The 23,365-nt window shown below is 38.9% G+C and overlaps 1 protein-coding gene across 1 annotated transcript in view; it reads right to left on the reverse strand.

The window, feature by feature from the left end:
* The window catches only part of NEBL (nebulette), a 192,208-nt gene that overhangs the window by 129,914 nt on the left and 38,929 nt on the right, over window positions 1-23,365 (reverse strand). The gene's annotated exons all lie outside the window — the stretch shown is intronic.

Below are 23,365 nucleotides of genomic sequence, written 5' to 3' on the forward strand. Positions count from 1 at the left end.
CAGCACTCTTTTTCTTTAATACATTAAAATTTCAAATCATAGTCTTCCATAGCACAGAAAGACAGAATTGTATATCTGTAAATGAATACACCCATTTTCAATTCCAGTTATTAAAAAGAATGTTGCCCCCCCCCCAAAAAAAGGGTAGTCCATATTTATATTAGAATTTGTGTACTGCCTTTTCCCCCACAACTGGTGTTGAAGGATGGTCACAACATGATTAAAGAACAGATACAAATAAAAACACAAAAATTTGAATAAAACAAAATTAAATTATAATATTTAAGCACAGTTGATTTAAAGGCAATTTTAAAAGTATATCAGTGGAGGGGGGGGTGGTTAAGTATGGTAGCTGTCTATTACCAACCGGTTCCTTAGCAGCCAATCAGCTGCCAAAAGCCAACTTGACCAAAAAGATCTTTGTCTATGGATGGAAGCAGAACGAGCCAAGAGGATTCTACAACTGGGACCAGACAGAGATAACCTTCTGATTCTAGTTTCTTGCCTTCTTTAAGATCCAGCCATCTACCTTGGTGCCTCTCTGTCCCACCTTCTTATTGTTTACTGACAAAAACTGACTCCACTAGTTCCTGATTTCAAGAACTACAGCCTAACCATTGAATCTTCCTCTTAGGTCTCCTTTTGGGCATAACAATGAAACATTTTAAAATGCCCTGAATTACAGCTGGAATTAATTTAATAAAGATTTATGTTCCTACCTCTAATTTCCTCATAATCCACTTTATTATGCATGGTAGAATTCAGTTTATGGGAACTTTATGGGAACTGTAGAAAACCTGGTGTTCTCCAGATGTTTTGGATTGCAACTCCCATAATCTCTGACCTGTGGACATTGCATCTGAGGTTTACAGTAGTTTCAGTGTAAAGCATCTGGAGGACACCAAGTTACCCAACATCTGTAGATATATTGCAGAGATGACTGGTGATTTAACAATGTAATATGTATGTACCTGGGATGTTACCCAAGTAAATAAAATGCAGCTAACTAAAACTCATGACTGATTAATATTCCTGAAGATAAAAGCATACTTGACATGTTTTAGGTGGTGAATACACATGTGGCAGATTTTAGACAAAGTAGCTCCTCTTCTTTCTCCTCTCATTTTAAACACATATTCCATAGCCCTGCCAGCCATCTACAGATTTTTAAATCTTCCATTTTAAAAATATTTTGGAAACAATGGACAATGGTCTTCAAAACATACCATGTGATTAATTCGGGGGCTCCTTCAAATAATTTCTTAAAAACTTAATTTACTAAATGTTGCAACCTTAGTATGCACTTACTAAATTCTACCTGAGGAGTTAATTCATCAAAGTCTATGGAAGTGGCCCAAACTATACTGTTTGAATGAGGAAAAGATGGTAGATGCACTATGTATGAACTAACAAAAGGAAATAATAGAAAAGAGAAGAGGTTAAAATTGGAGCAGGGGAGAACAAAGATGAAAACACAATACTTTTACTCTTAATGCCAGTATTGACTATTTACATAGGTGGTGCATAAAGAAGAAAGTCTACAAGGTAACCTAGCATTTTCTTGTTTTACTCAGAAAAGAAACTCCAACAAATAACTTTTCTTGCCTTGAAAACACAAGGGTTAACAAAATTTAAATCTTAATCACAGTTCTTATTTTGCATGTAAGCTATGCCACTACAGAGCTGTACCAAAAGATTTCAGTGACATTCCACCTTCCAGGTCAATCCTATTAGTGTTAACTGTGCTAGCATATTGTCTTACATAACTGGAAAATGTATTCAGAAAGTATAAAACATAAAGAAGAGCAACCTACTCAATGCGTCTTATTGCAATAGAAATACTACACTCTGATCATACATTATTATCCAAATATAATTTTAAAATTTCTTAGTCATGCTGCTGTCATGCAGTATTATGCATTCACAAGGCTACACACTAACCATTTTTACAGTTTCTTACACACACTCTTCTTCAATTTTTTAATATTAAAAACTGAAACAAAATAGTTTACCTGTCTGATTGTTTGATGTAACAAAAATGGGTTTTTTTGGAATTCACTTATAAATCTTCTCAGAATCTTAAACTGAGATCCTAGTCAGAAAGCACAAAGACTCAATTTGCTAATGTAGAGCTTTGTGACATTTAGGTGTCAGGCCTTTTCCTTCTAGCCTCCAAGGTTTCCTAATCATTCATCACATATTTGTTGCTAGCAAACACATGCAGTCATCCTACATCAATAGAAGTGCAAGAGTGTCCCCTGTATAATAACTGAAGCATAATTTACTACAGAAAAATGTGAAAAGCCCATACTATGCTGTCAACCAACTATTAGGTGTAGTCTTGTGACACGGTGCAAAAGAAGATGGTACAATGAACTGGCCACATTTAACAATTACAGTTGGCTCTGCAAATCCATGGAGTCAACCATCCATGGCTTGAAATATCTTTCAAAAAGCTATACATTCCAAAAAACAAACCTTGATTTTGCTATTTTATATTAGGGATATCATTTTGCTATGCCATTGCATATAATGGGACTGGGGCATCCACAGATTTTGTTATCCATGGGGGGTTCTGGAACCAAACCATAGCAGATACCAAGGGCCCACTGTACCTTATATCTTACAAGAGCAGCCACTCCAAAACTCCGGTTATGGATAGAGAAAGGGATATGGGTTATGGATAAAGAAATTACTATTATTATTTGTTGTTGTTATAATATCCCACCTTTCTCCTAATATAGGGATTCAAACCAGTAAACAGCAAGTTTAAAACAATAGAATTTAAAAATAATACAACTTTACTTCCAGAAAGGAAGGCCCGATTTAAAGGGGCCTTTTTCACCACCCCTGTCACGTGCTAGGGGTTGGCCGTCCATACCGGCCTCACCCCTAGCACGTGACGGGGGCATCAAAATGGCGGCACCATATACATATGGGTGCTGCCATTTTGATGCGATGGACGCATAGCGTCCGCATGTCACGTGGTGTTTGCTACATCACGAGTGTGCCATTTGCGCATTCGGGCATCACAAGCGCGACGCAAAAAGAACCCACTTTTTGCAGGTTCTTTTTCCACCACCAGGAAGCCTCACCGTTTGGAGGCTGAGGCTTCCCACCAGCGGAAATGGAGGAGGCGGCAGACCGCCCTTTTTGGGCGGTCTGTATCCTGCCGAAGTATGCTTTTTTCCATCTCCAACCAGAAACTGCCTTTACAACTCTAATTAGATGAGATCCATATTGAATAGTCACACAACTATTTAATGCACAACCCTCTCTGGAAAACAACAAAGGAAATGTGGAGTTGATGGGCCCAAGTTCTGAGCCATTTATCTATTCAATTTCTAGACCACTTAATAACCATGGATATGTGAAGTTTACAAGTATGTGCCAAAACTTAAGAAATAAAATCACAATAAGTTAGTATAGAGGGTTTTTTTACTTATTTTTCACATTTTGAGATATATTTTTTTGAGAAAAATACATTTACAAACAAAGTTTGCAAAAAAAAAACCCAACATTAATAATTAAATATATATATATTGCATGGCCATAGATCATTTTCTTATCAAGGTTGAAAAAATGTGTAAATATTCTTTATATCTGTAAATATTAATTACCCAAATGTAGGCCACTTGATCTACATGGGAATTAAAAGTGCACACATTTGAATATACATGGGAATTTCAACATCAGGTGTTTGGATGAATACAAACAGGTGTCACTGTTTAGCCCAAAGGGGAGAAAGCCTAATTAAGAAGTACAACAATTAACACAAAATTCCAAAGACAATCAGTTCAGGGATGTGCTCTGCATGTAACATGCAACATTTGTAACCACTGTTTCTGGGACTGAGTTACAGTCCTCCAAGGTTGTTTTTCAACACCTAACAAGATGTTGAATGTTTTGAATGTGTTGTGCATATGACATGCCTTTCTTTGCAATCTTGTCTCAGGATGTTTGCTTCCTTTTTGTCTTCAAGAAAGGAACTCCTGAATTTTTTTTAATCCTGGAGGTGATTGGGAGAAGATAAATGATATAAGGATATGAACATCCAAAATGTTATGACACCTCCTGAAAGTGCATATGACCTTACTGTCAGTTTTGAACATACAAATCATGTAGTGCTTATGCAAGGATGACACAGATGACTTGTATGTTCAAAACTGACCAAAAAGTCATATGTATTACCACAGATTATAACTCAGATTTTATCAAAACATTTCACATTTTCAAGACCCAAATACTAACAAAAGATGCTGCGGATGTCAATTATGTGGGGAGGTAGAAAAGGAGCTAAGGTTCTAGATAAAAACAATAAGGAAGTGAATGAAGCATCCAAAACCAATTACTGATTTTGGTTGTCATCATACCAGAGATGATGATGATGATGATGATGATGATGATGATGATGATGATGATGATTAGCTTTATATATAAAGCGCCGTAAATCTACAACGTGCTGTACAAAACCAAGTAAAATCAAGAATATAAAAGCCTGCCTATGGCATACAAACTAAAAGTTAAAGCAACAAATTAAAAACATCATATAAAACAAGTTAAAACAGCAATATCCACTATTGAGTCAAGCATCTGAACAACCAGGACACAATCACAGACTCCCTGGGAACACTTCCCTAAACAATATGGTCTTTAACTTGGCTTTGAAGCTGGTTAGAGACGTGTTGAGTCGTGCTTGTAAGGGGAGGAGGTTCCAGGAGTGAGGGGCAGCAAGCGAGAAGGGACGAATCTGGGACGGGGCAGACCTGCAACCTTATGGAAATGTAAGACATACAAAGCTGGATTTATATGCAAGAAAAATTCTAGTCACAAACATTTGAAGATACATATTTATTCCTTCTGGGGAAAGTGCAGTAATTTGTAGACCAAACAGAATCAGAGTACAGCGCACCTGCGTCATATGTGGGCGCGCTATATGCGTCTTTCAGCTTATGCTGAAAGCTGCACAATGAAGAGGAAATGCCATGCTGCATGCACAAGCCCCATTAGTTTCAATGAGGTTTGAGCATACATGCAACTTGCCTTACGCGGCGGGGTCCGGAACGGATCCCCGTGTAAGGCAAGGGCGCACTGTGATTCATTATCACTTTAGTGAGTATTTAAAGATTCTAAACCAAACCAAGTACTACTCCACATTCAGAGCCTTATCGCATGACAAAAAAAAGCTGACATGCAGGCTTTCTCCTTACCTCTCCACATGACTTAGTAGCACTTACATTCTCCTTTCAGAAGGAAATAGTTGTAAAACCATGCCTTTTGCCAAATGGATTTTTCCAGCATGACAAAAGATACACTTACCATCTCCCTTGGAAAGAGAATAGAAGTTGTTCAATGGCATACAGACAGCTAAATAGAAAGCTGCTTCTCTCAAGCTGTGTGTTGGCTTTCTTTCATCATGCAATAAGGCTATTAATCTACTGAAACAGTTATACATGGTCCAACAATCTTTACATGAAAATCTGGATGACATCACTAGCTATGTCCTCTTGGGAGGAATAGCAAAACCTGGGCCTCTGGTGGCACAGGACAGATGTTATTAGCACTGTCCTTATGCATCATGCAGCAGAATGATGGGATGACCATGGGGTCTGTACCTTCTAGAAAATAGGTTAAAGGTACTAGGGGGGGAAAATGAATGATGAAAGTTCAGTCTTCCATTACAGAAGGACATGAAGCTATTAAAAATTTGATTTAAAAAAATCAATTTAAAAATAATTTAAATCTCTTTGAGAGGACAAGAGTCTTACTTCAAAGTGGACTGGTTACAGAGAAATGAAGATGCAGCAATAAACAAATAAAATTAGAAAATAAGAGGAACTCTTTAGGTGAATAATCAGACAAGAGTGCATGATGTTTTCCAGGTTGCATCAACCCAGTAGGGAATACCTTTTGTTTTCATTTTTGAAATTTACATGTCCATTCCTGAATTGCTCTAGTGTCTCAATTGTGCTTTTGAGGGCCATGGTTATAAAAAATATTGCAACACTTAAACCCATTATGTGAAATATCTACAGTACAGGGAATAAAAAAGATGCATCTGCAAGCAGTTACTGTTTATTATTCAGCACATTTAGTCTGTCAATATCTGCCATCAAAGGACACTTTAAAGATCAATGTGCATGTACATAATCAGCGAATTAAGACTAAAGTCACGGAAGGATCTAGATTTTTCTGCTTGCCTCTAGACTTGCTTGTGAAAAACAAACACCCCTGTCCACATCACCAACACCCACCAGTATCACTAGGTGAAGCCAAACCTAAAGTTCTTAGAGATGGACACTGGCATCAGTGAGAAACACGTCAACAATATCCTAAGCTTTGCAAGGAAGAAACTTGGATAGTTTTCATTTTGCTTGATACTGGACATGAAGCTCTCTTTAAAGTTAGCAATTCTCTTCAAAGTTCAATCTGAGATACAGCTTTCTGTTGCATGCTCTGCTCTTTGGAGCTCAACATCAGAATACATCAGATAGGATAAAACTTGTAGAAGTGAGTTTCCAAACCCGGGGGGGGGGGGGAATCTATACAGAATGTGGAGTACAGAAAATGCAAGACTAGAAGCAAAGACTCATCAGGGTCAGAAGTAGGCAAAGTGTGGCACGAGGACTGTTTTTGCAGCAGCCAACATTTAACTACCCTTTTTCTGCCACAAATAATAGGGGGAGAGTTTCTTCTCCTGGAAACCTCTAGAAGTAGTAATGCACCTTTTAGCAGGTTGCACCAATTACTATTTTTAAAAAAACAACCTAAAGTGGACTTTTGGACACTTTGGGGTTTTGTGAGGGGAGCTCAGTATTTCAGGCAGTATGTGCAGACACCCCACCCCCAACCTGGACCCAGATGCATAAAATTGCTCCCTGAGCTTCCCATAGTTTCCCATTTCTTATCTATCTTGGTTTTCAGCTCCCAGAACCTACAGTATATGGAACAGGCGATTATAGATCTCCAGAATAAAGTGGATAAATGCTGTAAATTTATTTTAGAGAAGCAGAAAATATTAATGGTGCACTATATATATTTTTTTACTTGCAGTAGTGGGATCAACCAAAAAAAAAAATTACAAAGTAAGCCCAATAGAAAAATTAGTCCAGTAAAAGAAACTGAGTATAAAAGAAAAAGACAAACTGAATCTTCTTTAAAAGATAAGAAAGTTATTATTCTTGTTTTTTAATGTTTTGTTTAATAAAATAAGGTATCCACATGACTTTTAGTAAGAACTAGAATTGTATCTGTTTATTTAATTAATTTTTAATTGAATTAAGCACCAGGGGAGGAGGAAGCCTCTCTTGAAACACTGCTTCTAAAAAAGGGAGGAGGGGAAAGGAGAGAGGAGTGACCCAGCAGCTAAATCAAACAAGACCACAAGAAATGCGGAGGAGGGGGGCAGGGAGAGAACATGGAAAGGAATAATTTCCCCAGCTTACCTTTTTTTTTTTTTCCCATCATCGTTTCTTCACTCCTCCTTATATCTTAAAATAAGCAAAGTCCTATACATGGTCCTTGCATGCATAAAGACTATTAAAACGATGTCATTTCAGTATTTTTTAAAAAAACTATAATGACTCTTACTTTTTTAAAAAAAATACTAAAATAGCATTGTTTTAATAGTCTTTATGCATGCAAACACCATGTGTATAAAGCCAGCAGTGTGTAGTGGTTTGAGTGTTGGACTACAACTCTGGAGACAAGGGCTCATTTCCCTACTTGACCATGGAATCCCACTGGCTGTCACACTCTTTCAGCCTTAGGCAAGTCACACTCTTTCAGCCTTAGAAAAACCTGTCTTTAGATCACTATAAGTCGTAAACATGTTGAGGGTACACAACATCAAAAAATAAGGACACTAATTTCAATAAGGCACAGCATCTTGAAATTACTGATTCCTCCACAGAATGGTGTCACAAATAATGATTTTGAAATGGAGTAGATTCCACCCTAGGGAAAAAGCAACATTGCAGATATTAGTGCTGCAATATTCAAGACCCATTGCCTCCAGCACTGCACTGCAATAACAAACAAGGACACTGACCTAATGCAGGGAGGGGGAAGGAAGGGAACAAACATCATGTGGACATTTTTGTGTGTGTGAGAGAGAGAGAGCAGGGGTTCTCTCAGACCAATTAGTATGCAAGTGGACATCCCTTCACACCACTGTATTTACTTGCAGCTAAAACCCCTCACCCTCAAAAATAGGGTTGCCAGGTAGGGGAAAGGCTCCTATATCTTTAATGGTTCTGCAGAAGAGGGGATTTCAGCAGGTATTGCTTGTTATTTCACCTGGCAATCCTATTCAGAAGCAATTTTGAGCAAAGGTATCAGCACTTGCTCTCTCACTTTATGTCCTCTTCTTGTTCATCCTCAATTTTGTCATGTAATATGCAGGTTAGAAAGAGAGGGGCATTCAGTGTAAGGGACCATTTCCATAGAGAAGTGTCAATTACAAAAGAAAAAAGTTAAACCAAATTTGTTCCACCTACCTTTAAAAACTCCAGGTTTGTGCACTTGCCAAGAAGTTACAATGAAAAATTATGTCTACAAGATCATTAACAAATTTGTAAACTTAGGTGTTACTCCTTTAAACATTACAAGGAGCCAAATTTCAAAAACATATAATTGGCTAATTGATGACCTATGGGAGAATTAGGGGTGTGATGTTAGTTTGGAAGACTGATTATATACACTCAGACTCTCAGTGAAGTTATATGTAGGTGTCCTTCCTTTTAAATCTCTTTCTACACAAATACATGGGAATGTATTCAAAATTACATAGACAAATGTTTCTCCCTTGTGCTGGAGAGGCTGTGGATATCTAATTGAATTGGAAGCTCCATTAGTCCAACTACTACCAGTGCTGAAAGCTATTGGTAAAGCATCCCTGAGAGATGGCAATCTAAAGGGAACCTGAGCACATATCTGGCTATATTGTCCCCAGGTCTCAGTTTTGGTAACAAACACTGACTCTCTTAAGGCAAATAACAAATCTGCTGATAAAGTAGTGAAATTTATTATTAAACTGGCAAAAAATAAAGATTTTCTCCATAAGGACCTTATCTCCTCATTACATTTTGTATCACATTTAGAAATTGTGAAGCATTGGAAAAAAACTAGATAGTCTCTACATAAGAGCAACAGCATTATTTTAAAATGTGACTAATAAATGAAAAGCAGCCAGAAGCGAAAGTAGGCAAGACAATTTTTGGACATTTGGAATCCATTTATTCTTTTTGTGAACGAAGACTCCTCACCATATGGTCCATCAGCATAACGCATAGAGCTCCAAAGGAGTGCCTGTTGGGTGCTGCCTTCATCTGAATTTGTAGATTCAAACTACAGCTCTCTACCCATCAGTTTCCTAGATGCTTCCCAAAATGTTGGGAACTCCCCTGTCACATTGTTTTTCTATTTTCCTTGGGAAATCATACTGTGTTACATTCCTAGAAAGAACATAATACTTTTATTTTAACTGCACTAGCAAACCATGACTAAAAAGGTATTTTATTCATTTCAAAATATAAAAACTACAAAATAATAATCTTTTCTGGGAATGTTGCTATTGAAGGTCAAGATTATTCTCTACCCCTCTTATATTTCCCACTAAAAATCTTCACCATACTGATGCAATTATTTGCTCCAAAGCTGATATGTGAAGTGATCAGTAGCTCTGCAAGAAGTAACTATTAATATGAACATGGCATGGAAGAAAGGCTTAAGCTCCTCATCCCCATGTTCATACCAAGATCCCAAATCTGGATGAGAATCTTATAGAGGATTTTATTTTTAAAAGAAAGAATATATATAGGGTGCAGCTAAACTACAGAAATCACATTCAAAATAACATTTAATTTGACCCTAAGGTTTAAGCTAAAGCTATATATGACCTGACACATGTCACAGGAAAGCATTTCATTCTGATCTATTTAATGACACATGCCATGTTATACAGTGAAAATCATGAAGACTTCAGGAAAGTAAGCTTAAACCTTTCCTCCTCAGCAATAATCCAGATAAAATAAAGCCCTCTCTCTCCTGTGCTGCTATTAACCTTAGGAAAAATTCTCACATAAACACCAAAAAACTTGATATGCTTTCTAATGCTGCTTCTAGCATGATGCAAGCTTTGGCCAGCATTTTCAGTTGCACATTAAGATTAAGGAGCCATGCCAAAGGGTTCACACAAAAGGTGGATTTTAAAGAGTAAGCTGCCCCCTTGATTAATAAAAATGGGCTATGTTGCCCCTTAAATCATTTTAAATGTTTGAAGCATGACTCTTTGCTCAATATTTATTTCAGATTACGTATTTCCACTTTATAACCCTGTAATGTTCTTTTTTTCAAGAAGTAATTGGCTAGGCTTCTTGCTGTGCTTAGTGCTGAAAAAGACAGAAGATTACCAAACTAGTGATCTACTTGTTTTAAAAGGGAAGAGGATGCACCTATACTCTGATGTAGAAATAGGCCTTTTGGAGAATGACAGTCTTCTGGAAGCGTCGTGAACTCAAAACAATCAGCTGACATTCCCAGACTGGCAATATTGCCAAACTTCCATTAAACTGTATTCTCACAAAACCTTTCCAAAGGTCACCTTACAACTTCCCACAGACAGCATGTGGTTGAAGGAATGCTTTTACATTAAAAGCTTCTGGGCATCAGTAGTGATTTCTTGATGAGTCCATAAACTCCAGCAACCATTGTTATTTATATACTCTATGTATTGCTTTATCCTGTGGCCTAGAAGCAAGGTGCAACAGGGTTTTCACACTTGGTGCTATCATTTCTCTGTCCAACCGGCCACAGTATAAGTAAGGCCCTGTCCAGATGGGCCCTTTGCGGCGTGTCCACAACGTGCTAGGGTTGCCTCGGGGCAGTGCTTGCACACACCCCGCAACCCTAGCATGTCATGCACATGCCGCAGTTGCACAGCACCATACATACGGCACGCGTAACGATTACATTGCAGTTGCACCGCCTCTAAATGGCGCTGCACAGCTACAACATAACCACGCCATCTTTGGGGAGCTCCTTTGCTGCACAGCAGTACCGCGCAATTTGTATGCTGCGGCGCTCCTACGCAGCAGAGAGAGGCATGAGGAGGCACCTTTTTTTTGGCAGTCTGTACCCCGCCAATGTTAAAGATTTTGGTGATAAAAGGAGACCAAATGAAATTTTAGAAAGACACTGAGTAGGTATAATAGATTTCTTGGAAAGCTGGCATGGCCTTCATCAAAACAGGACAAACCCTCATCAGTAGAAAAGTTTTGCAAGGAAATCAATAGATTAGGAGTATGCATCTGTGTATCATTGTTTTATCTCCATCCTGTTTAATAAGCACAGCATTGAGGAACTTTGGAGAAGTTGTGGGTGGAAGAGGCAATATGTCAAAGATACTAATCCATTTTCCACACTGTCAACCACACTACAAGCATTTTCTGGAGTTTAGGCCAGAACTCAACAATTTTCTCCAGCTCCTGTTTTGCAGACAAAGACTGTGGACACCAAATTTTTTCTACAATGCATTCTCTGACACACACTCACTACCTACCAAAACTCAAAGGAAGTCCCGGCAGCACCTATTGCCCCATGTTACTGGTACCATGCCTGTTTTCCCACCATGTACTCATGTGAGAAGTGCTCATGTGCGCACCATCTTACACTTTCTAATAAAAGAGGTGGGTTTGTCGGACACCCCTCTGCAGGTTCCCTTTACCGCACTGTATTGTTATTCCACTTTCTCTACTATCCTGAAATTTACAGTTTATGGAAGGACATTTAGAATTTTCAGCCTGAGAACTCTTAGGCTTCACTAAACTACAAGCCCCAGAATGCCACAGGAGGCAGCCATTCCAATAAAAGTGGGATAATAGCACTATAATAGTGTGGTGCAGTACTTTCAGACTCCTCATAGACAGAGAGATGCTTCAGACACTTCCAAAAAGATGGGGTGGGTTAGTCCTTCTTGTCAAATAATACTCTTCTTTCAGTAAGAGAAAAACGATGCAGCAGTAGTTGCAGCTGTACAAAGGCAGTGTTGAAGAGCGAAAGAGAGAGGCAGAGGAAGTTAACATAGTCACCCACATATGAAATTTCACAAGCCTATTCAGGGAGCAAATCTAATTTTATATGTTATGAATGCTCAAAAATACTGATCTGGAAAGGAAAAGGTAAGTCTGTGTCAAGGATTTTACTTTTTGAGACCAGTGGCTAAGCCTGGCTGGCACATATGCTTTTATCGTGGAGTGGGGAGGATTCGATGCATAACCTTTTTTCATTAAAAAGACTTCTTCCCTGATCGAGCTAGTTCTCTTCTTTGACTAGAACTTGGTGTTATCCCTGCACTGAATCACCATACTGAAATAAGACATCAGATATTCTTTTTTTTTACTTCAAAATAAGATTTTCAAGCAAACAGTAACTGGATGATATTTTGGATCATGGTATATACCCCTACATGTTCTTGACCTAGATGCTTAGGATGCTCCTCTGGACAGAAAAATATGTGCTCTGCCAGCCTATTGCTATTTCTACCAGAGTGAGATTGGAATTCTGACAATGAATGGAATTTGTAGATGTGTGACCCTGTCAAACTTGACAGTCTTATGACTCACTCTGCACAGCTCTCTCCAACCCCATTCTAAAGTGGGTTGTATTTAGCTTTCTTGCACGAACTGCACCTTTATCTGTGAGAACTGGTAAAGACTGAGAGAAAACTATTAGTGTTAAAGATTAGTAATGCAGAGATAATTTTCTGAGAGCTGTTCACATTGTGGGCTTATGCAAAGAAAGAAAGTGGGGAGAACCTACCATACTTCAGAGAGAAAGATAATTCCATACCATTATTTCTTAATATTTTTAGATTTAAAATGATGAATTGTAAGCTGGCAAAACCAGAAAAATCAATCCAAAGATATTGGGGTTTTTTTTTAAAGAAAAGCACAAGCTCCTTTTCTAAAGTAAGACTATTTCAAACTGGTAACAGCCTCTTGCCTTCCATGACCAATTTATCTGGTGCACTGTGTCCTCAAAATACTTTAATCAAATCAAACATACAGCTGCTTCTTGCCAGTGTGGACAAGAATATGTTTATAGACTTGTACATGTCAATTATCAATTTATGTACTCCTGAGGAAATTACCACAGATCTACCAAGTGTTCTGTTTGCATGCAGTACTTCACTTTTTCAGAATTGCAGGTTAATTCTATCAGCCACCTTTTTCCAAATTAAATGTAATGAGTTGCCTATGGCAATATCCCATTCAGTAAACACAGAAAGGTAGACATTTTATACCCACTGTCCAATGTGTAAGGTCTAAATGCTCTGGCTTCTAGAGATGTACTATCTAAAAACTGCACTGGTTAAGCACAAAGAAACAACAAGAAGGATCCTGTGACACCTTAAATACCAAAGCAGTTTATTATACTTTGTTTATGGAATATAAACTGCCTCATCAGATGCATAGGTTAGTATGCAAAGTTCATGTTGATGTTGTGTGCCTATAGCAACCCTAACGTGAACCTATCACAAGGTTTTCTTGGCAAGATTTGTTTGGGGGGGTTGCCTTTGTCATCATCTGAGACTGTAAGAATATGATTTACCCAAGGTCACCCAGTAGGTTTCCATGGCTGAGCAGGGATTTAAACCCCGGTCTCCAGAACAGTCTAATGTTCAAACCACTACACCACACTGGCTCTCTATTTAAAGTTCATCCTGTAATAAATTGGTTAGTCTTTAAATTGCCAAAAATCTCTTTGTTATCTGTGCTGCTATCCCTCTGGAAAGCAGTTACAACAATCTGGTATTGGGTAAGAAATGATCCCACACCATGAACTTGTTCCTCTGTGTACTAAAAAAACAAAAAAGGATCCCCACACAGGCAACAGGACAAAAAGAGGTTTACGTGCACTTTACATAAAGTCCAAGTACTGGTCCTAAAGCAGGAAGACACTATTCTGCACATAATTCATGGTTTCTCAGTGTGTTCACCCCAATCAATGGCCAAAGCTTTGGATGTATCTTGATGCTATAAATTGTAACAATAAACCAGTCCAAGCCACTCAAGAGGCTCAAGCACTCAAGAGACAAGCTGTTGAAGAAAACAATTTGACAGGAAAGTGATAGAAAAGATTTAACAATAGGAAGAGCTTCTGCTGTAAGACCAAAGGGACCAAAATAAGTTCAGTTATTTAAAATATGTTCTATTTTTAGACACCCAATCCAGCCCTATCTACAATGCCTTGAGCAAACCACAATATTACTTTTTAAAAATGACCTATTAAAACATTTCTAATTATGTATAAATAGTCAGCATTATGTAGTACTTTGAGCACTTCATAATGACTCTGAAAACTAGGGCTTGATTCACTGCTCAGTCATGGAAATTACTGGGCTATTCTTGGCAAGTCATATACTCTCTGAAAACCTTATGATAGGTTCGCATACCTGAAAGAATCCCCCTTTTGGAATCTCTACATCCACTAGCACAAATCTGTGATCAACAGCTGCCAGAGGTTGACCATAGAATCATGCTGGAGAACCTGCAAATGCTTAGAGAAGTGTTTTCTCTACTTATCTCTGGATCCTCCAGTGCAACTCTATGGTCAGCTTCTGGCAGAGTTGTACTGGACGTCCTAGAGATTGATTCATAGAGAAAACTTATTAATCAAATCCGCAAGTAATCAAAGCCACAAAAATCAAAGCCACAAAACTGGAGTTCAGTAATTCAGCCATAATAGAAAGCTATAGTTAACAGGAGTTTTCTGTCTTCTATCACCTCTTATATAAAGCAAGGAACTAAGCAGCTGCAGAGAGGTGAAAGAAGCAGTCATCTTGATTTACTGTTTATTTAAAAACCTACATTGTGTGCTACTTTATTTAACTGCTATAGTTGCCTCTTGTGGAATTCTGGGTTTGTAGTTTAGTGAGGCCTAAGAGCTCTCTGGCTGAGAAATTTAAATGCCCCTCCTTAAACTGCAAATCCCATGATTCCACAGAAGACAGCCACATCAGTTAAAGTGGAATAATAGCACTGTAACAGTGCAGTGTGATATTGTCTGAAGATAATACTTCATAATCAGGAGTAGTTGGTGGCTGTAGTATCATCTCTCAAGAGACCAAGGAGTTTATCGCATTGTAAAAATACACATCTCCTCCAAATTGAAGTCTCTTCCAAGATGCAGTCGGGTTCTATCACATGCACTTTGCCGCTGATACCGCCTCCTGGCTGCATCCTGCCTGAAACTTGCAACTTGCAAAGCACCCGGCTTTGCAAATCAGCCAGCTGGGGGTCAGCTGAGCATGGATTCTAGCTGGGGTTTAGGTGGGATGCAGCTGGGAGGCAGATTTGGGATATTATTGCACCTTTTAAAAAAAAAAAACCTAACTCATTCATGTTCCTTGTCACAATGCTCCTTGCATTATTAATTGGTTCTTAGTTTTAAGTTCACAAAGGAGGGATAATATTCTATTTTATTAAAAAGGATCCTACTCCAGTGCATTTTCTTCACTGGCCAATATTTACTCAGTCATGCAACTGTTCTAATTTAGCCACTGCAGGAAATCTGGCTGACAGCTGCTTACGCTTCCTGGAGTGGCTAATAGTCAATGCCAGCAATACTTCCTACAGCAGCTAGAAAATGTTACTCTGATGTTTAAAATAATGTGGATTTCAACATCAGAGCAGTAGAAAGGTGCTACTTTTTTTCTGAACATGTAATGAACATTGTGCCATAAACAAATAAAAAGTATCTGTTTATTTTTTCTGAACAGCACTGGGCCCTTATTTTAAAGTAAAAAAAATATAGCAAAACACAGAGGACATAATCACACATGGCTTTTAAACTGCAATTATAGTTGTAAAATAGCGTCTTTGACAATACATATCACATGAGGCCACCTCCATCCCATAGCTGCTGTGTCTCTATGATGCATCCATTTCCACTGACAGGGAAAACTTGTCAATATGCTACTAAATCCTCATGTGCAAAATATCGCTGGTGCAGCAGTTGCAATATTAGCAGTCACATGGTGTCACAATCTCCTCCTCTCCCTGTCCCCTTTTCCCTTGCAAATCCCAAGCAGCCTGGTGTGTGTGTGTGTATATATATATATATATAGAGAGAGAGAGAGAGAGAGAGAGTTGTCTTATAAACTTAAAATGCATTGGCACAATTATTGAATTGTGTTAAAAAGTGAAAATAGAAATATATTTTTGTTTTTAAAAAATGAAAGGCATTGTTATGTGCCTTCAAGTCAATTCTGGCATGGCGGTCCTAAAGGTTTTCTTGGCAAGATTTGTTCAGAGAGGATTTGCCTTTGCCTTCCTCAGAGGCTGAGAGAATGTGATTTGCCCAAGGTCACCCAGTGGAGTTCTGTGGCTAAGCAGGGATTCAAACCTTGATCTCCAGAGTCCTAGTCCAGTGCTTAAACCATTACACCAACCTGGCTCTCACTTTGTATTATTACCTTTTTAAAAAAATTCTATAATGCTTCTCATTTACACAAATTATGAATCAGTTTATAAACACTAAGATAAAACAGTAAGTACAAAAAAAAACACCAACCAGAATCATGTAATCACATAGGAAAGCATTCCAAACCATTGAAAGTCAAAGTGAATGATACGTTTTCCATAAACACCTCCCACACCTAAACGATGCCATTATTGAGTCCTGATGTAGTGCTGACATAATTTGGGCATATTCACAAGAGCACCCAGCACCATTCTTTATATCTCCCTAAGATGCAACACATCTTAGTATTGTCTTTGATTTCCTACCAACTTTCATTTCTGATACAGAGGAAGGAATTGAGAGGGGAGAGAGAAGAAAAAAAAATATTCCTCCATTCACCAGTACATCTAACATTTGCCCTCTGTAATTTTCCATTAGAGATGCGATGGCACATTACCTAATACTCCCTGCAGGGCACATATGAACATTTAATGCAGGCAGAACAAAACATCTTAACTGTCAGGAAGCTGTTGTCACTAATACAAGCTCCAAGCTATAGAAATCAGAAGCCTGGGAAAACAACATATTACTCATTTAGACAGAAACAAAATGAAGGTCAGTTCCACATATGCATATATGTATGTGGCTGTAGAAGGACTTGTGAAGGCCCCTTAACGTCATTTGAGCCTGTTTTTGTTAGAACATGTATATCCCAAACTTCACTCCAGAGACTTTCAGAGCAGCCTACAATTAAAAAACAGAGATGACAAACAGTGTACGGTAGTAGCATCAATAACTTCAATCAAAATTGGACCCCATCTCTCAAAACAAAGAGTAGTAAAAGCCCCTTGCAAAGTAAAATGTCTTTATCTCATCATAGGGGTTTCAAGGTAAAATGCTTCAGGCATGGTTTATCATTGTCTTCTGTACTTTACTATCTGAGAGATCCTCTGTCAGTATAACTCCCAATACTGCTGCTGTCCATTAGCTGTTTGGCATATTAAGGAGCGAAAAGTTGCTTTTTCTGAAGCCACATTGAAACCCCACCAACCACACTGCCCACTCCCAAGGCAGCTGGATTGTGCATGTCATAACCACACAGTGCTGGGTACTTTTTTTCTCTTTTTGCATGGCTGTCCCTGTGAACCTGCACACATTTGTATGTGCAGCACTTCACCAGGACAGGACATTGGAGCAGAGGTGTGTCCATGCAGATGCTGACAAGGTACAATCATGCCCCCCTTCACCCATGTCCTCTCTTTGACTGTCTGTTTTGTATATGCTATACTCATCTCCATGAGAGGTGTCAGTTTCTCTTTTGGGCATTGCCACCCTCACCGCTTGGATATGGGTACTCCATCCCTTTTAAATGCACTCCTGTGACAAGGCATTTACATGCACAATTAAGCTTAGGATTTGAAAAGAGTGCCCCTTTAGAGCTGCCCTGACGCTGGTGCATTTATACATGCATGCGAAGGTGTGCACTTTCCGGCTCCTTTTTAGTCCAGTTTCCTGTTAGTCCAGCTTTTCGGCCCATAGCACAGCTTGGATGTACTTTCCAGGTGGCTACAAGGTGTGCGTCATCTAAATGCCCTGCCTCATAGCCATCTGGAAACCTGCTTATTTTGACTGGCTGTTTCGCCCCTTAGTCTGGCTCCTCATCAAAAGCCTGTCTGCCATGGGAGATCCTACTAGCAGCACAGCCTCTTGCCTCATAGAAAAACAAAATCCTGCTGCTGCAGAAAAGGTAATGCCATGGTGGGCATTCTATAGACTCAGTCAAGGAAGCCATAGCATTGAGTTTGTAAGACATGAGCTGTTCATGACAGTGTGACTTGGAGGACTTTCATTCATAGCATCACTATGTATCAAAGCTTACTTGACAGCAGTTAACAACAACAACTTGGCTCTCAAAAAAAAAACAAAGTGAGCACTAAGTAAGCTTCTTGAGCATTGTACAAATTGTTTTGCAACTGTGGCGGGACCGCCTGTGTTTATTTTTTGAACAATATTTTTACTGTAAAAGAATGGATATGCATGCATCTAAATTCACTGACTTTTTTTAAGTTACAAAGCAAGGTCACCCTTTTACAGAAATGTCTAACAGTGCAAAAATTAAAGGAAGAAAAAGAAGAAAATACTGTACTCAAGAAAATAAAAGTACAGTGGGTCTTTGTTATCTGCTGGGTTTTGGTTCCAGGAACCCCCTTGGATACCAAAATCTGTGGATGCTCAAGTCCCGTTCAATACAAAGGCATAGAAAATATATAAAATGGTAAATCACGGTTTGCTTTCAGAAATTTATATATTGTTAAAAGTATTTTCAAGCCATGGATGTTTGAATCCGTGGATAAAAAATCCGTGGATAAGGAGGGCTGACTGTGCAACAAGAGGGGAAATCTGTATCTACATCTATATGTAGGTATCAGCAAGAGATGCCCAAATGTCCAAACAGATTGATGTATGAAAGTGGTATCTATATATCACATGTTTAAATGCTAAAAACATTGAATTATTTGACTAAAAGAGAAGGATATTTCATTTAACTGTTTCTTTACCATTTGTCACTGAGTAGTGCTCCTTGCACTAGAAGTTGATGTACTGTGGGTATTTAAAAATGGAGCCATGTTGTGACATGCTAGCAAAATGTGTTGAGAACAAAATCACTCATATCTGCCACCACTTAGATTTCATAACAATTCAAGATAAACCATTGGAGTTGTGTAGGTTACAATCTGATCTTATACTGTTGAATAACTTTCTGTTTTTAGAGACTGGTGATGTAGACAGTATAGTTCCTGTAGCCAAAAAGATGCTCAACCTTAGCCCATTGCATCTTATTACATCTAGCAGGGAAGGGGATGGCTGGGTCTGGAAGATCTTATTATTGTAACAAATAATAAAGTTACCTTTTAATCATATGGGTAGTTGTTCAAACATGTGATCACCAGTAAGCTCCAGGCATCCTTGGTCAAAAACAATTTTGTGCGTCCATTTCAATCACTATTTAGACATGGTTATAGAACTCACTCTGGTTGCTCTGCATGATATCTGTTGCTAGGTGATGGGGGGATTAAATCCTGCAGATTCCTCTGGATCTCTTGATTCTTTCAGGATCAATACCCACAATTCCTTTGGATGGATGTTCTGCAGACGTTATTGTTGCATTGTGCCTTCAAATTGTTTCCAACTTAGGGTGACCCTAAAGCGAACCTATCATGGGGTTTCTTGGAAAGATAGTGAGTGGTGCTTAAACTATCTGCAGATAGCGCAGTTTAAAGCATTTATGCTTCACAATCCATGTGCCATGTAGAATGCATTATAATATCCCTTGTGCCATGATGGAAGTGCATTTTTTAAAACGTAATAGCAATAACAAGTACATTTCTATACCGCTTATCAATGCACTTAAGTACTCCCTAAGTGGTTTACAAAGTGTAGGCGAATTGCCCCCAACAAGCTGGGTATTCATTTTAGCGACCTCCTCAGAAGGATGCAAACCTGAGTCAAGCTTCAGCCCTTAAATGGTATTGAACTCGCAACCTTATGGTTTGTGAGTGAGTGGGTGCAGTACAGTCATTTAACCACTGCGCCACCAGGGCTCCTCTGCGCCACCAGGGCTTCTTCCATATGTCTGGGGATTTTCCCTAGAACTGACTATTTATTCTTGGTGTATCTTCACTGTCTTCTGCATGAACATCTATACCAGGCAATGTGAAAGAATCAAGTAGCCACCAGTGATGTTACACTATATGAAAGCAAAATACTACTTTGAACAGATTTATGGTAAGCTTTAAAGAGTCTCCCTTTTCTCCCTTAGCAGTGGTGCTAACAGCTACTGAATAACATTCACTCAGCAGTTCATCATACATGGCCAACTATGATTTGGTTCATTAATTTTTCACAATGGTCAAAAGCCAATTCTAGTTTAAATGCATCTCCACTACTCATGTAACAAGTGACTGCAAGAAGCAAGATTGCCAATCAACCAGGACAAAACTGGCCTGATTGGGCTTCTGAAAACAGCTGGAATGCATGAATTGCTGGAGAAAGGAAGAAAGCTCTCAGGGGCATGCTTAAACACAAACAATTTCAGCCTTTGCCTCTTTGCATACTTGCAAAATACAGTGCCTGCTTAAGAGCACCCCTGAGAAAGAACTGCGTAAAATGTGTTTGGCTCAATAAAATATTCCCTTGTGCACCTGGAAGTTTTCTTCCTCCTTTTGGGGTTTCTAGGCCAATTGCCCAGATTTTTTGGCTGGTTGACAAAAATTTTAGCAAACTTGGAATTATATTTTATTTAACCAAGCAAGCACTACCTTTTTTTTTTCTCCTCACTTCACATATCTGTATTTATAATTTGAGTATTAGACTCAAATTCCAGCAGGCCAGGGTCTGAATCCCCACTCAGCCATGGAAACCTACTGAGTGATCTTGGGTGAATCAAACTCTCTAAACCTAAGGAGGAGACAGTGGCAACTCTTCTCTGAAGAAATATTTCCAAGAAAAACCCATGCTAGAGTCACATTAGGGTCTCCTTAAGTCAGAAACAACATAAAGAAACACAGCAATAACGATCTGTACTTAACAGATACATAAGTCGTAAGCATACACTTTCTCTGAACTATGTTACCCTGCTATACAATGGGAGTTATGAATGCTTAGAAAGTTAATTTTTAAAAATTACTTTCTGCTACTGATGGTAGTATCTGAGAAATAATTCATTAACATTTCACATTAGAGTATCTTGAGAGTAACTCATTAAGTTGCTCATTACTTTTCTTTACTTTTTTGGAAAAACTTAACAATGATAAAACTTTAGAAACTCATATCAAAATGCCTTTCAAAGTAACTAGAAACCATTATGACTGCAGTTTCCAATAACCCTAGCCAGCACGAACACCTCCTCTTTTCCTATTGCCTTCTACTTTACCAAACACTGGCCTGGTACAGATGGGCAAAAAGCGCCGTCCTGCAAGCAGGGTGAGGGCTGAGTGTCCCCCATGGTCACAGCCTTCCCCACGCTGCCCAGGCACCATCTCGGTGTGCGCCCATTCAGACAGTGTGCGCTTTGATGACATCATTTTGGCACTGCACCCAAATGGCATTGCGCCAAAGTGGTGTGATCAAGCCACCTGGTAGCGGCTATGGTGCTGCTTCTCAGGCACAAAAAGGAGCCAGAAAAACCGGCTCTTTTTTGTGCTTTGCGGAGGCCAGAACAGTGCTGGGGCGTGCATTTGCCGCGACACCAATCTGGGGCAGAAAGGGGCAGCATCTTGCCGCCCCTTCCTGCCCGTTTATACAGGACCATTGTTGACTTTTTTCAATTAATCATATTGTCTCATGATGTGCTCAATATATGATGGTCACAGTTTAAGTTAGGTTTGCTTCTAGTGAGAGTTCACACCTGATTTGCTCTAGGAGGTTGTTGAAAATAGAGAAACTCCACATTTGAAACTTCTATGGAGCAATGAAGTAACACCATATATGCCTTTATCTCATTGAATAAGACATGACAGCAAATTGCAATAACTTTCTTAATTGCGCGAATATCAACCAGAATGCCATCAAATATTTCTGAATAATAATGAAAACACAACCAAAATACACAACCAAAGCACTCCTAGCAGATGGCCATCCAACCTCTGTTTAAAAACCTCCAAGAAGTAGACTCCACCACACTCCAAGGGAGCATGTTCCATGGTCAAACAGCTCTTACAATCAGGAAGTTCTTCCTAATGTTGAGGTGGAATCTCATTGTATTGTTTACATCCTGCAACATCAATAGTTTAGAATTTGTATACATGTATTATTTTAAATATTTGTGATGCAGTTGTGTGCAATGATAATTCAGCATTTTCTTTTGCTAACTAATTAATTTCTTGGTGTGTAAAGGTATTCCCCACTGACAAGGCTGGCAAGTCGTGTCCGACCGTAGGAGGCAGTGCTCATCTCCATTACTAAGCCAAAGAGCCAGTATTGTCATATGGCCAGCATGATTGCACAGAATGCTGTTTACCTTCCCACCAAAGTGGTACCTATTTATCTACTTGCATTTGCATTTTTTCAAACTGCTTGGCTGTTAGAAACTAGGACTAGTGATGGGAGCTCACCCCATCATGCAGCAACTGGGCCTCAAACTGCCAACTTGCCAAACTTGCAATCAACAGAGTCGGTGTCTTAACAACTTGAGCCCCCGCATCCCTTCTTCGTGTGTACTGATTACGAAAAAATATATGTTCATCAAATCTGAATTCTCCAGAAGGCAAGATCTCCTGAAGATAGAGAATTAAAAACTTGTTCTATGCTCTTCTGTACTGCAACAACTTAAACCTACAAGTGTTTCTACTCTTCTCAAGCCTGCTAAAAATCCCACTGATATGACTAATAAATCAACCACAAAAGCTCTATTCTATACGCTTAAATGTGATCAGCTCTGATAAGTATTTTGTTTCCATAGTGATTACTTTAAATTTCAATGGCCCACGGTATAAACTGAAAACAAAAAAACCTTTTAACAGAGGTGGTGATATGACAAATTGGTAGGATTTCAAGGAGCTGTATCTACATAGCGTTTAAACAATTTTAAAGAGTCTGGAAATACAGAGAACAAATAACAGTCTTTGCTAGTCTAGGATTACAATCCTTTTTAGCCCCACCACCCCATGGCTATTTCTGCAATCAATGAATGCTTAGGCAATTATAATTAGTATGCCATTAATAGTTTGAACTATTGTGCACATCAAAGCTGTTAAAGGGGCAAAGATGGTGACTGCAAGCAAAGAGAGCATCTCTTCACTTTCCAGGCCTATCTAGAAGACCTAGGGGAATGCCACAAAGGGACAGTCCCTCACTTTCAGCCAACATTGGCAAGTGTAGGGGCCTCTCTCCATCCCCAGAG

Source organism: Sceloporus occidentalis, unplaced genomic scaffold, assembly GCF_023333645.1.
Source record: "Sceloporus occidentalis isolate IW3139 unplaced genomic scaffold, rSceOcc1.0.p SCAF_7, whole genome shotgun sequence".
Lineage (NCBI taxonomy): Eukaryota > Metazoa > Chordata > Lepidosauria > Squamata > Phrynosomatidae > Sceloporus > Sceloporus occidentalis.